This window comes from Periplaneta americana, chromosome 15 (assembly GCF_040183065.1).
Source record: "Periplaneta americana isolate PAMFEO1 chromosome 15, P.americana_PAMFEO1_priV1, whole genome shotgun sequence".
Taxonomy (NCBI): Eukaryota; Metazoa; Arthropoda; class Insecta; order Blattodea; family Blattidae; genus Periplaneta; species Periplaneta americana.
Genome location: NC_091131.1, coordinates 146,083,432 through 146,094,098, shown reverse-complemented (window position 1 = coordinate 146,094,098; position 10,667 = coordinate 146,083,432). Strand labels below are relative to the sequence as shown.

Genomic DNA, 10,667 nt, shown 5'->3' with positions numbered 1-10,667 from the left:
CTTGGCATCAACCCCTTTGATTTGATTACCTGGTTGGGTTTTTCCGAGGTTTCCCCCAACAAAAGGCAACTGCCGGGTAATATTTTGGCGAGTCCTCGGACCTCATCTCATCTCACTACATCTCGCCAAAATGTAAATGTAAAAAAAAAAAAAAAAAAAAAAAAAAATGTAAAAAAAAATTAAAAAATTGTAGAAAATTACTAAATTGTAAAACTATAAAAATTTGTAGAAATTGTAATTGTAATATTGTAAAATGTTGACTTGTTCCACATCTTAAAGCTTCATTGCTCATGTAAGATCTATGGAATAAAATAAATGAATGAATGAATGAATGAATGAACGAGCACAAGACTGACGAGCACTTTGCGGTTATAGACGCTGGGCAGCCCGGAAGCTTCTACGAGATTCGCCCACTATCACCAACATAACAAAACCTTCTTGAGTTGTGTAAACCATTACTGTTTGTAGTACGTAGTAGGTATTTGTAATCATTCTTAACTTTTAGATATTTATTTTATTAGTCACAAAAGTAATTGCATAACTTGAAAAATGTACTTACGTAGGTACAGAGAAAACAAAATACTTTCTTCTTAATGTAGGCCTACATTGTTGGGCAATTCCATCTGAGCTTATTACCTGGCTAAGTGCACTGGCCGTACTGTATTGTGGTGACTAAAGGAAATGCTGCTGTGCGAGCAAAGGGACGGGGTAGTTTACTTGTATTCACCCCTTGATGGTGCTGCCGGCCACCAGGTAATTGTGCGTGTGTAGGCCTACTGTGTTAACATTAAATGAAATAATCTTGTTTATATTTTCTTCTTGTAACATTTCTCAATATTAATGATTACCTTCTCGCACGTTTCCTTATAGGAAGATCAGGAATTGGTAAAAACGTTTCTTACGTACGAAAGTTGTTTGTTTTCAAGAGCTCTATCAAATGCTATGCTATTTGACCCGACTCCCATTTGAAATTTGAAAGTGATACGCCACTGACCCTACTTCCTGTTAGGGCTGATTGGTGAAATCAAGCTCAAGTGAAAGTTCACATATGGTTTAGTTTAAACATTTTTGTCTCGGAAAATTTTAATGCACTAGTTTTCGAAATAAATTACTGTTACGGGTGGTCTGAATCACCCTGTATAGGCCTAAGTATATTTTAATACTAAACATGTTTCTCTATCCCAAAACATTGCATTCATTACATGAATTTTGATCCCTTCTACAAGAGTAAAAATTAAAGAATATTTTTAAATAGCATAATTCTGAAAGAAGAATGTATGATGTAATGTGGAAGAATAAATTAAGCGAGTCTGATTAAATTTACGTACTGTAGCAGAAGAAATTAAAATTAACGAAAGAATACAATTTAAAGACGAAATACCAATAATACCAGCACTGTACTCGTGGGACTACAGATCCAAATTTCTATGACTAGAAATTGTAAATCCTTAATTGTATTACATTACATTACTTCTACTCACTGTTATGCATAATGTGATTTTATAGCAGTGAAAAAGCTGAAAAAGTAATAAACTTTGGAAATCTAGTTCTAAATCTGTTGAATTCTACCAAACTCTAGCAAAGTCACATAAAATAATCAGTAATCGACTTATTAGTTCGCATTTCTAGTTACATTAGTCATCCAAATTAATCTGAATTAAAATGAAAAGTTTACAAGTAAATATGATGAAAGTACAATAATAATTTTTGTGCGAGATCGTGCATATTTGCTTGGTATCCGCACAAAACCAATCCACGGAAAGTCTAAAATTCCACATTCAGTATTCCCAACCTCACACACATAACAATTTCCCTCTTCTTACCGCTTAAGTGACATATTGATTTTACTGCTTTAGGCTTTTAACATATTATTTTTAGAGACGTTCAATATAGTAATAATTATAAATTGGAAACTTACCACTGCAATTTCACCTAAATTGCACTGTTAATTATTTTTTTTAAATATTTACAAAAATTAAGTAAACTCTACAACTCCACTAAAGTTACTGCATTCGTGATGCATTAAGGAAGCCGTGAAAAAATCAACAAGATTCCAGACTCATCATAGACTGGGGGAAAAAAAAAGACATGTATATCACGGCCTGCTGGAGTATAGTAAACACAGAAAACATTTTAAAGCAACAATGTTGAAGATAGATATTTTTGTTTTGTAAATTTTCCGTCATTGAACAGAAACCAAGATGGAGATTTCATTGCAACTAATTAGAAATTCCTCTTTCAGGTATGTAATAAACGATCTTCGCACAAAATAATGTACGATACACGAGCGGTATGTTTACTTTCAATTCTCGGAAATTCTCGGAAACTTTTCCTTGAACATGAAAACTTCAACATACCGCTCTTGTAACGCATATTACTGTTACAGTCCATATGTACATTATTCTTAATAAAGCAGTCTGCATTGTTACATAATCAACATCACACATCATACATCCACTGGTTTAGTTGCACGTGAACGCATCACAATGCCATTCCGAAAAATAAAAGTGTATGCATATCGAATGTGAGGATGCCAAACTTGACACCCAGTACGAGTTCATTTGGTGATTGCAAAATTGATCAGGATAGCTCCTGTAAATATTTCTTCCAACTAAATCACTGCATGCTTCAATACATACTGGTATTGTAATGCAGACATTTCAATTCGCACTCCCAGTACCTCGAAAATTGTGATTTGTGTATTTCCTAGTAAAATACTGCTGTAAAATACTTGAACAAACAGGCACCAAAACCTTTGATAATCTACTATTTCGTTATTAGAATTTCATACTTCCAACTAGTAAAACAGCGTTGGAAATAATTTACAAAACTAATATGTGATTTTCGACACACGACAATATTTCACTAGATGTGTGAATTACAATATGATGTACATTAGCAACACCTTTTCCAGTCTTTATCTAAGCGAATTCAACGTTTCTCTTACTGGTATGAAATTTAGTGCATCTTTTCCAAAAATATAATATTTTCAAAAAGAGGAATGTGTGTGAAGAAAACTATGAATCACTATATTACTGAGACAATGTATTAATCAGACAGCACAGAGCATTTTACTGAACGTTAAGCATATGTCAGTTGCAGGGGGTCTCTCCCTCTGCATGCCGAGGAACATGACGTCTTGTCACTGTGTAGGGACCGAAAATCCGCTGTCTGGTCACGACATACAGACGGAATGATCAAAGGATATGAAATCTAAAAATATTATAACAGTTATAATGAGAATTGATGTGAATGAAATTAATAATGTATAGTCAGTGGCGACTTGCTTTATTGAACATATAGCAGAGCATCATCTCCTTAAATCAAATCAATCTTACTAATGTTAATAGAATACACACCAATTTATGCTACACATTACGTAAGTCTTTGAAAGACACTAGAAGAGCAAGTGCAATTGTGTAGTTCTCTCAGAGGCTCAGTTCAAATGTGCCATATTCTTCTATTCCAGTCCCTAAGCAGAACAGAATGAATGTTACCTACTGACATTAAGCGGATGATGATTCAACACCAGACATTTAATTCCTTGGTCATGTTAGGATGGCACCAGACCAACATAAGATAAAGAATACATTCCAGGTTATTGTGCAACTAGTTCAGAGTTGATATCCATAGTGATATTCCCCAGATACAGCGAAAAAAACAAACACAATAATAATGATAATAATAATATGAATTTATTTTTGTCGCTGATATGGTACACAGGCATTGAGTACAACAGGTTCCTGAATAAGGATTGCAGCTGTTTGAGTTTTAAAATTTCTAATTGTTCAACAAGAGTTCGCAAAACAATCCAAACTATTGAAATTATGAATTGGATATATACAAATTGTCGTTTTTCTGTTATTATTATTATTATTATTATTATTATTATTACTAGCCGTACCCGTGCGCTCCGCTGCACCCGTTAGAAATAAATATAAAGTAATTACATAATTAAAATAGGACATTTGATCCAGGGAACATTCGTGTTTGATAGAAGGATAAATCGTTTAATATGTTACTTCATTTAAATTGCATCCAAATAATTAAAATGCGATCATTTTGGTCCAGAGACACTCACTTGGTGCAATGACAATTCCTTTAACATGTTTCTTAATTTTTATTACATGCAACCATAGTTTAATGAAGATTGACATCATTTAGATTTAATGTGTATATTTTATTTTACTTGTTATAGGTTTCCATTGAATTATGGTAATAACTTAATTTTAACCCTTGTTTTCTACGTATTCAGTAAATGGCGCTTGGCCCACTATGGTACTGAACCCTTCAAATAACTTAAATTATATTATATAATATTACATATTATATTATATTATATTATATTATATCAGAAGTTACTGTAATAACATTATAGCATTATGTCCATCTAGAGAAACTACACTTTCCAGTGGTGAAATAATAATTAATTATACAAATTGGTTAATTTAGCTTCTGATATTACTTCATACAAACACAGAAACATTCTCTGTAGGGTATGTTTCATAGCTTTCGATTGTTGCTGTCCAAGGCCCCTTATAGACGAAATCATTTGTTTTTTTAATTCATTACACGGCCTTAGAAGGCAGTTTTTTATTTTAAAACTCATTTATCTCATTAAATATCAGTCCTATCAAAATTTTTCAAGGAATAAAACTTATCGCAAATTATTTTTAAAGAAACTTTTGTTATGTAACATTTTTCACAAAAATCAATAATAAGCGAGATATTTCGATTTATTTAATTCAGGCCCCCTTATAACCCCCCTTTTAAATAATGTATTTTGAATGCCATATAGCCTAAAATCTAAGTTACAACGAACTTAATTTATATTCCAATTTTCATCGAAATCCGTTCAGCCATTATCGCGTGAAAAGGTAACAAACATACAGACAGACATAGAAACAAAAATTTCAAAAAAGCGATTTTCGGTTTCAGGGTGGTTAATTATATATGTTAGGACCAATTATTTTTGGAAAATCGAAAATTACCAGAAAAATTTCGGCTACAGATTTATTATTAGTAATAGATTATTATTATTATTATTATTATTATTATTATTATTATTATTATTATTATTGATGCACTACCGAATTTCTGACCACAAGATGCCACTGACAAAGAATTTATCATAGCAATAAACACAATTTAAGAAACACATTACCAGTACTATCAATTTCTCAAATTCCATAAGATGCTATATATTATGATATACGATAATGACAAGAGATTCCATATGAATGTGAAATGTTCCAGAAATACGTTAAACATAATGAATATGAAGCTTTAATGAGGAAATTGCTTCAGGAAAAAAATGTCAAAATTTATGAATGGGAGTAGCCCCTAATGTTATCAGTCTTATACAGAAGTGTATGTATGAATGAATTTGAGGAACCTTATTTCAAAATAAACTTCACCCCCTGAATCTCTTTTCGGCTGTTCAGATGTGAAAGTTATTCTTGGTGCTAGGGGATATGTTACAATTCTGGCTGACAAGAACAAACACTTTTTTCACAAAAAGATGATGGACAATTTTATTGAGAACCCTAGGACCAACTTTTCCAACACTGTCTTTGTTCTTCACAGATTTTATTTTAACCCATTATGAGTTTGTGGTAACACAAAATTACACCATTTAAAAACATTTTTCAAGCTCCCTTTCAAAATTCTGTACATTTTTGCAAAATTATCCACGGATCTAAGTGAAAGAGATTTCAAGCTTTAAAATGATGTACTGCACAATTGTCTTTCACTCACTTTATGTCTGGTCTCTTCTGACTGTGGCTTCACCCCTAGCCAAAAGTGCCGTTGTTTTGGTAGTGCCGGTTATTTGGGTGCTGGATATGAGGGATTTTACTGTACAGTATATAGATACCAGCTTAGATTAGATTAGGATAGATGGGATGGATTGGATATATTAGACAGACAAGCAGATATAGATATAGATATAGGTGGACGGGCAGGCAGGCAGGCAGATAACAAGAGAGAGGGGAAGTGATACAGCAAGAGAGAGGGGAAAGTGAGTGAAGTGAAGAGAAAAAAAAGGGAAAGAGAAGGATAAATCTTAAGCCAGTATCTATTCTTGATAGTGAAGAGTTCTATTCTAAGTTTAGTTAATATCTAAAAGATACATTATGTTGCAATATTTAGTTTTATTTATAATCATTCTTATAACTTTCCACGTGTCTTAATGAATTCCTCACGATTTGTCAATAATTATGCAGCTCATTTATCATCTTGGATAATCGGAAGTAAGACATTATAAAATTGCAGCTGTACTTTTTTTTATTTATTACAATTACAATATTCTAAATATTTCTGTTAAATACAAAGTTCCATTCTTTTACTTTAATTACACATTTCAATCCTCTTCAAAACTGTGAAAAGGAATACTTCAGGAACAGATTGAACATCTCTGTTCCACCCATCACGGGCTGTCCAACCATCAGACGGCTTGTAGGCGACTGCAAGTCATCTCGTTTTCCTGCAAAATGAAAGTATTCATAATTATACAACTAACATTAATATACTGTATGTGGTAAAAACAGCAGTACAATACAGTAACTTCTAGTACTGATGATAATCAAGGAAATAATTAATTGTAGTAACTATTAACAGATTATGATGGTTAATAATTGGTAGGCCCACTTTGTACTTCAGACAGAGATACAGCAGAACTCTATTATCCGTGCTAATGAAGGGAGTGACTCAATGGTTAATCCATACCATGATGAGAACCGATAAGCTAATACATTGAATTGGATCCGTCTATGCTTATCTACATAACAAATAATAAAGTTTTCGCGCAGGCTTCTGCGGCTGGTGTACATGGTGTGTGGATAAGCTTCGGGGCTTCTACCGCCACCAACACCAAAACAATGCGGTGGAAGCCCTGAAGCTTATCCACACACCAAACGATAAAGTTATTTGTCACATTTTATTAGCTTGAACGTTTTCGGCTCCAAGGAGCCATCTTCAGAAAATTATGCCTGAGAAAACATATAAATAAGGGTTGGTACATATGTGTTATGTGATACAATGTGATCAATAAGCAAGTTATGAGCCTCTGCTATAAACAATTATGAACTCCAAAGTGATTAAAAAGTAGTTAAATAAGATAAAAGCTTATATAAGCTGTGATCAATAAAATATTAAAATAGAAAATGTTGTTCTGATTATAATTTGCTGAACCATCTCAGACAAAGGCTCCAGTATGGCGTCTTGAATGGAGACAATTCAACTGTAATACGGAATAAAATGTGGACCAAAATAATACATGCATAATAGGAAATTACAAACTAATAACAATGAAATGTACTTATGTACTGTTGAATCCTATACAAGCTTAATATAATAACATTAATATAATATCTGGTTACAAGCTTCGCGTACCGAATTATGGATGGAACAATTGCTATTAATCTGAGTAATGTTTATGAAATGATTTAAGCGGGGTTTAATAAGTTATAAAATAATTATTAATATGTCTAAACAGCGTTATCTTGGGTTATAATGAATGAACAAACTTACAATCGTGTGTGTAGTAACGGTGCTTCCAAAGTCTATGATGGTAGAGAGCCAACTGTTGGGTGCGCTTCATTTACAGGTATTACTAAGCTTAGGTAGCAGCTGACGGTGGAAGGGGGGGGGGGGAGGTTGGTTATAGGCTGACAAGCAGGCACGTGGGTTGTGTATTCAGAGTGAAAAGTGGGTTGCGCAGATTGGGAACTTGTTCATTCAAAAGCGATATTTGCCCAGGCTATATGAAAGTGTTCAGCTGCGTTGATGTATGTGCTAGGGAGAATAATGTGCAAAGCCTCATTTATATTGGTTAATTCATGGCCTTGCTCGATCAGATGGGTGCCGAACTTAGACTTTCTCCTGTTATGCTTAAAGTCGGCAACATGTTCACTGCACTTCGTTCTAAAGTTTCTACAAGTCTGGCCAATAAATTTATGTGGGCAGTTCTTGCATTGCAACATGTATATGCCTCCACTTTGACGTCTATCACTGGTGTTGAGCTTATTTGGAATTATGTTATTTCATTTGTTATTTGAGCAGAAAGCTATGCCAATGCCGTGTTTTTTTTTAAATTACTAAGTTGGTTAGAAACTTTACCGAAATATGTCATATTAACCCATTCTTTTTTTTTTTTTGGTAGTAGGGGGAAAGGGAGAGAGGGGGGATGGAGGGGGAGGGGAGAGGGAGAGTGTGTGTTGGATAATCCGCTGATCAGTTAATAGGGTGACGAATAATCGAGGTTATACTGTAAACATGAGCTAATTACTGTACTTTTGAGCATTGTAACACGTTTCTTTTTCATGTGGTTCTTGAAAATTTATTTCTTGCTCTTGATTAGGTCCGAAGTAAATTTTATGAATAAGAAAACTATGACTTTGTAAAAAAAAAAAAATAATAATAATAATAATAATAATATACATATACCCAAATCCCTTTAACACTTTTTGGGGAATCAGGAGGGGTGAGGGGTGTCAGGGAAAGATTTAAGGGAAGGAAAGCTAAAGGGGGAAATATTAAAGTGAAGTTTCACATTCTATTCACCATAGAATATGATTTAAAGCAGCAAATATTGCAGGAAAGCGTAAGAACAATGAAATAATGACCCACAGAAATAACTCAGACGTTACATTATTTCACTCCAAATGTATAGATGAATTCAATGTGTGAAATGTAATCCGTATTAAAATATTAGCTTGCCTCGTGTCACAGCCCTTCTCAGAAAGTTCACCGATGCCTCAAAAGACATTTGCTGCAGAGGAGATACATTGTGTTCCATTTCTTTTCTGCTGAATGGATCATATTTTCCACTGACAGTCATGTAGTCTGCCACCAGAAGCAAGTGTCGTGGCTCAACAGTGATGCCATACACTTGGAACACATCTTGGATTTCCTTAAAATAAATATACAATTTAACAATTGAGTATAACAACATTAGTTATTTTTTGAAAAAAAAAAAAAAAGTACAGAAAAATAAACTAAGCTATTTCAATTTGCGTACCTTCACTATTACTCTTCTAGCTGCTTCTATTCCGAAAGTCTCTGCCATTTTGTGGACATCATTTGTATAGAGTCGGTTGAGATCAAGAAGTTTATGAAATTTATACATTTCCTGAAAATTAAAAACATTATCATACAAAATCAGTAATCAGTTAGAAAAAAATAAGACTTTTTTGCTTGTAATAAATATAACCTCAGTACATTACAATACTCGTATTACGGTACCAATCTGAAATATCTGATAAAACGTTAACAGATGGTTAAGACCGTCAGATTTTTGTACTGGAAACCTGAGCACAAATCCCAGCACCGAGTTCAAGCAGAACTTATGGTAGGTAAAAGCAGTGTCAGGGCAGGTTTTCTCGAAATATTTCTCATCTCCCTGCCATCATTTCATAATCTCTCGATAAAATTATTATTAATATCAGTGTGAAAAGTAAAATGAAATTAGTATACTATATTACTTTCACGGAACATCAATCCTATAGTAAATCTAAATGTTCCATACAAATTCACAGAGTTGCTAATTTGTGTCATCCGGTTTGATGTAGCGAACTGTAATCTCACATGACCAGCCTTCCTCTTGCAGGAATACATGTTGAAATGGATGGGCAAATATTAAAAAATTCGATGGCTTTCTTCATATTATCTTGTTTTGCGATGCTTCATCATCTGCTATGGTTATCTAGCATCTGAGTGAGGTGAAGATGATAATGCCAAGGTTACCCAGCATTTGCTCTGGAAAACTCTGGAAAAAACCTCAGTCAGGTAACTTGTTCCAACTGGGATTTCAACCAGGGCCCACTCGTTTTTTCAGGGCTTTCCCTCAACCCATTAAGAGCAAATGTTGGGTAACCTTGGATTCATTTCGCTGGCATTATCATCTTCACTTCACTCAGATGCTAGATAATCATAGCAGATGATGAAGCATCGTAAAAAAAGATAATATGAAGAAAGCCATAGAATTTTTTAATATCTGCCCATCATTACTCCACAGTGGTGGACATATTGTCTTTCTTACATGCACTTTGAAACAATATGATTCAAAATATTTTACAGTAACATTTTCTCGTAGTGTATAAATAATGTTTGTGCGAGATCGTGCATAGTTGCTTGTTTTCCGCACAGAACCAATACGCGGTAAGTGTGAAATACCACATTCAGTATTCCCAACGTAACACACATAACAATTTCCCTCTTCTTACCGCTTAAGCGCGACATTCATTTTACTGCATTAGGCTTTTAACATATTATTTTTAGAGACGTTTAACACAGTAATAATTATAAATTGGAAACTTACCACTGCAATTTCACCTAAATTGCACTGTTAATTATTGTTTTTAAATATTTGCAAAAATTAAGTAAAGTCTACTACTCCACGAAACTTATTGCATTCCTGATACAAGTAACATTAAGGAAGCCGTGAAAAAATCAACAAGACTCCAGATGCCGATGTTATTACTGCAATATGTTATATAAATAATACTGTTAAAATATTAAAATGAAAAATAAATCATTATATAACCTTACCGTTTGTTTTAAGTTCGCATTTATAGACTGGGGGAAAAAAAAGACAGATGTATATCACAGCCTGCTGGAGTATAGATATTTTTGTTTTCTAAAGTTGCCGTCATTAAACAGAAACCAAG

At 33.6% G+C, this 10,667-nt stretch overlaps 1 pseudogene; it reads right to left on the bottom strand.

Annotated features, from left to right (window-relative positions):
• Positions 1-6,267: 6,267 nt before the first annotated feature.
• The window catches only part of LOC138715746 (DNA-directed RNA polymerase I subunit RPA1-like), a 148,165-nt pseudogene continuing 143,765 nt past the window's right edge, over positions 6,268-10,667 (bottom strand).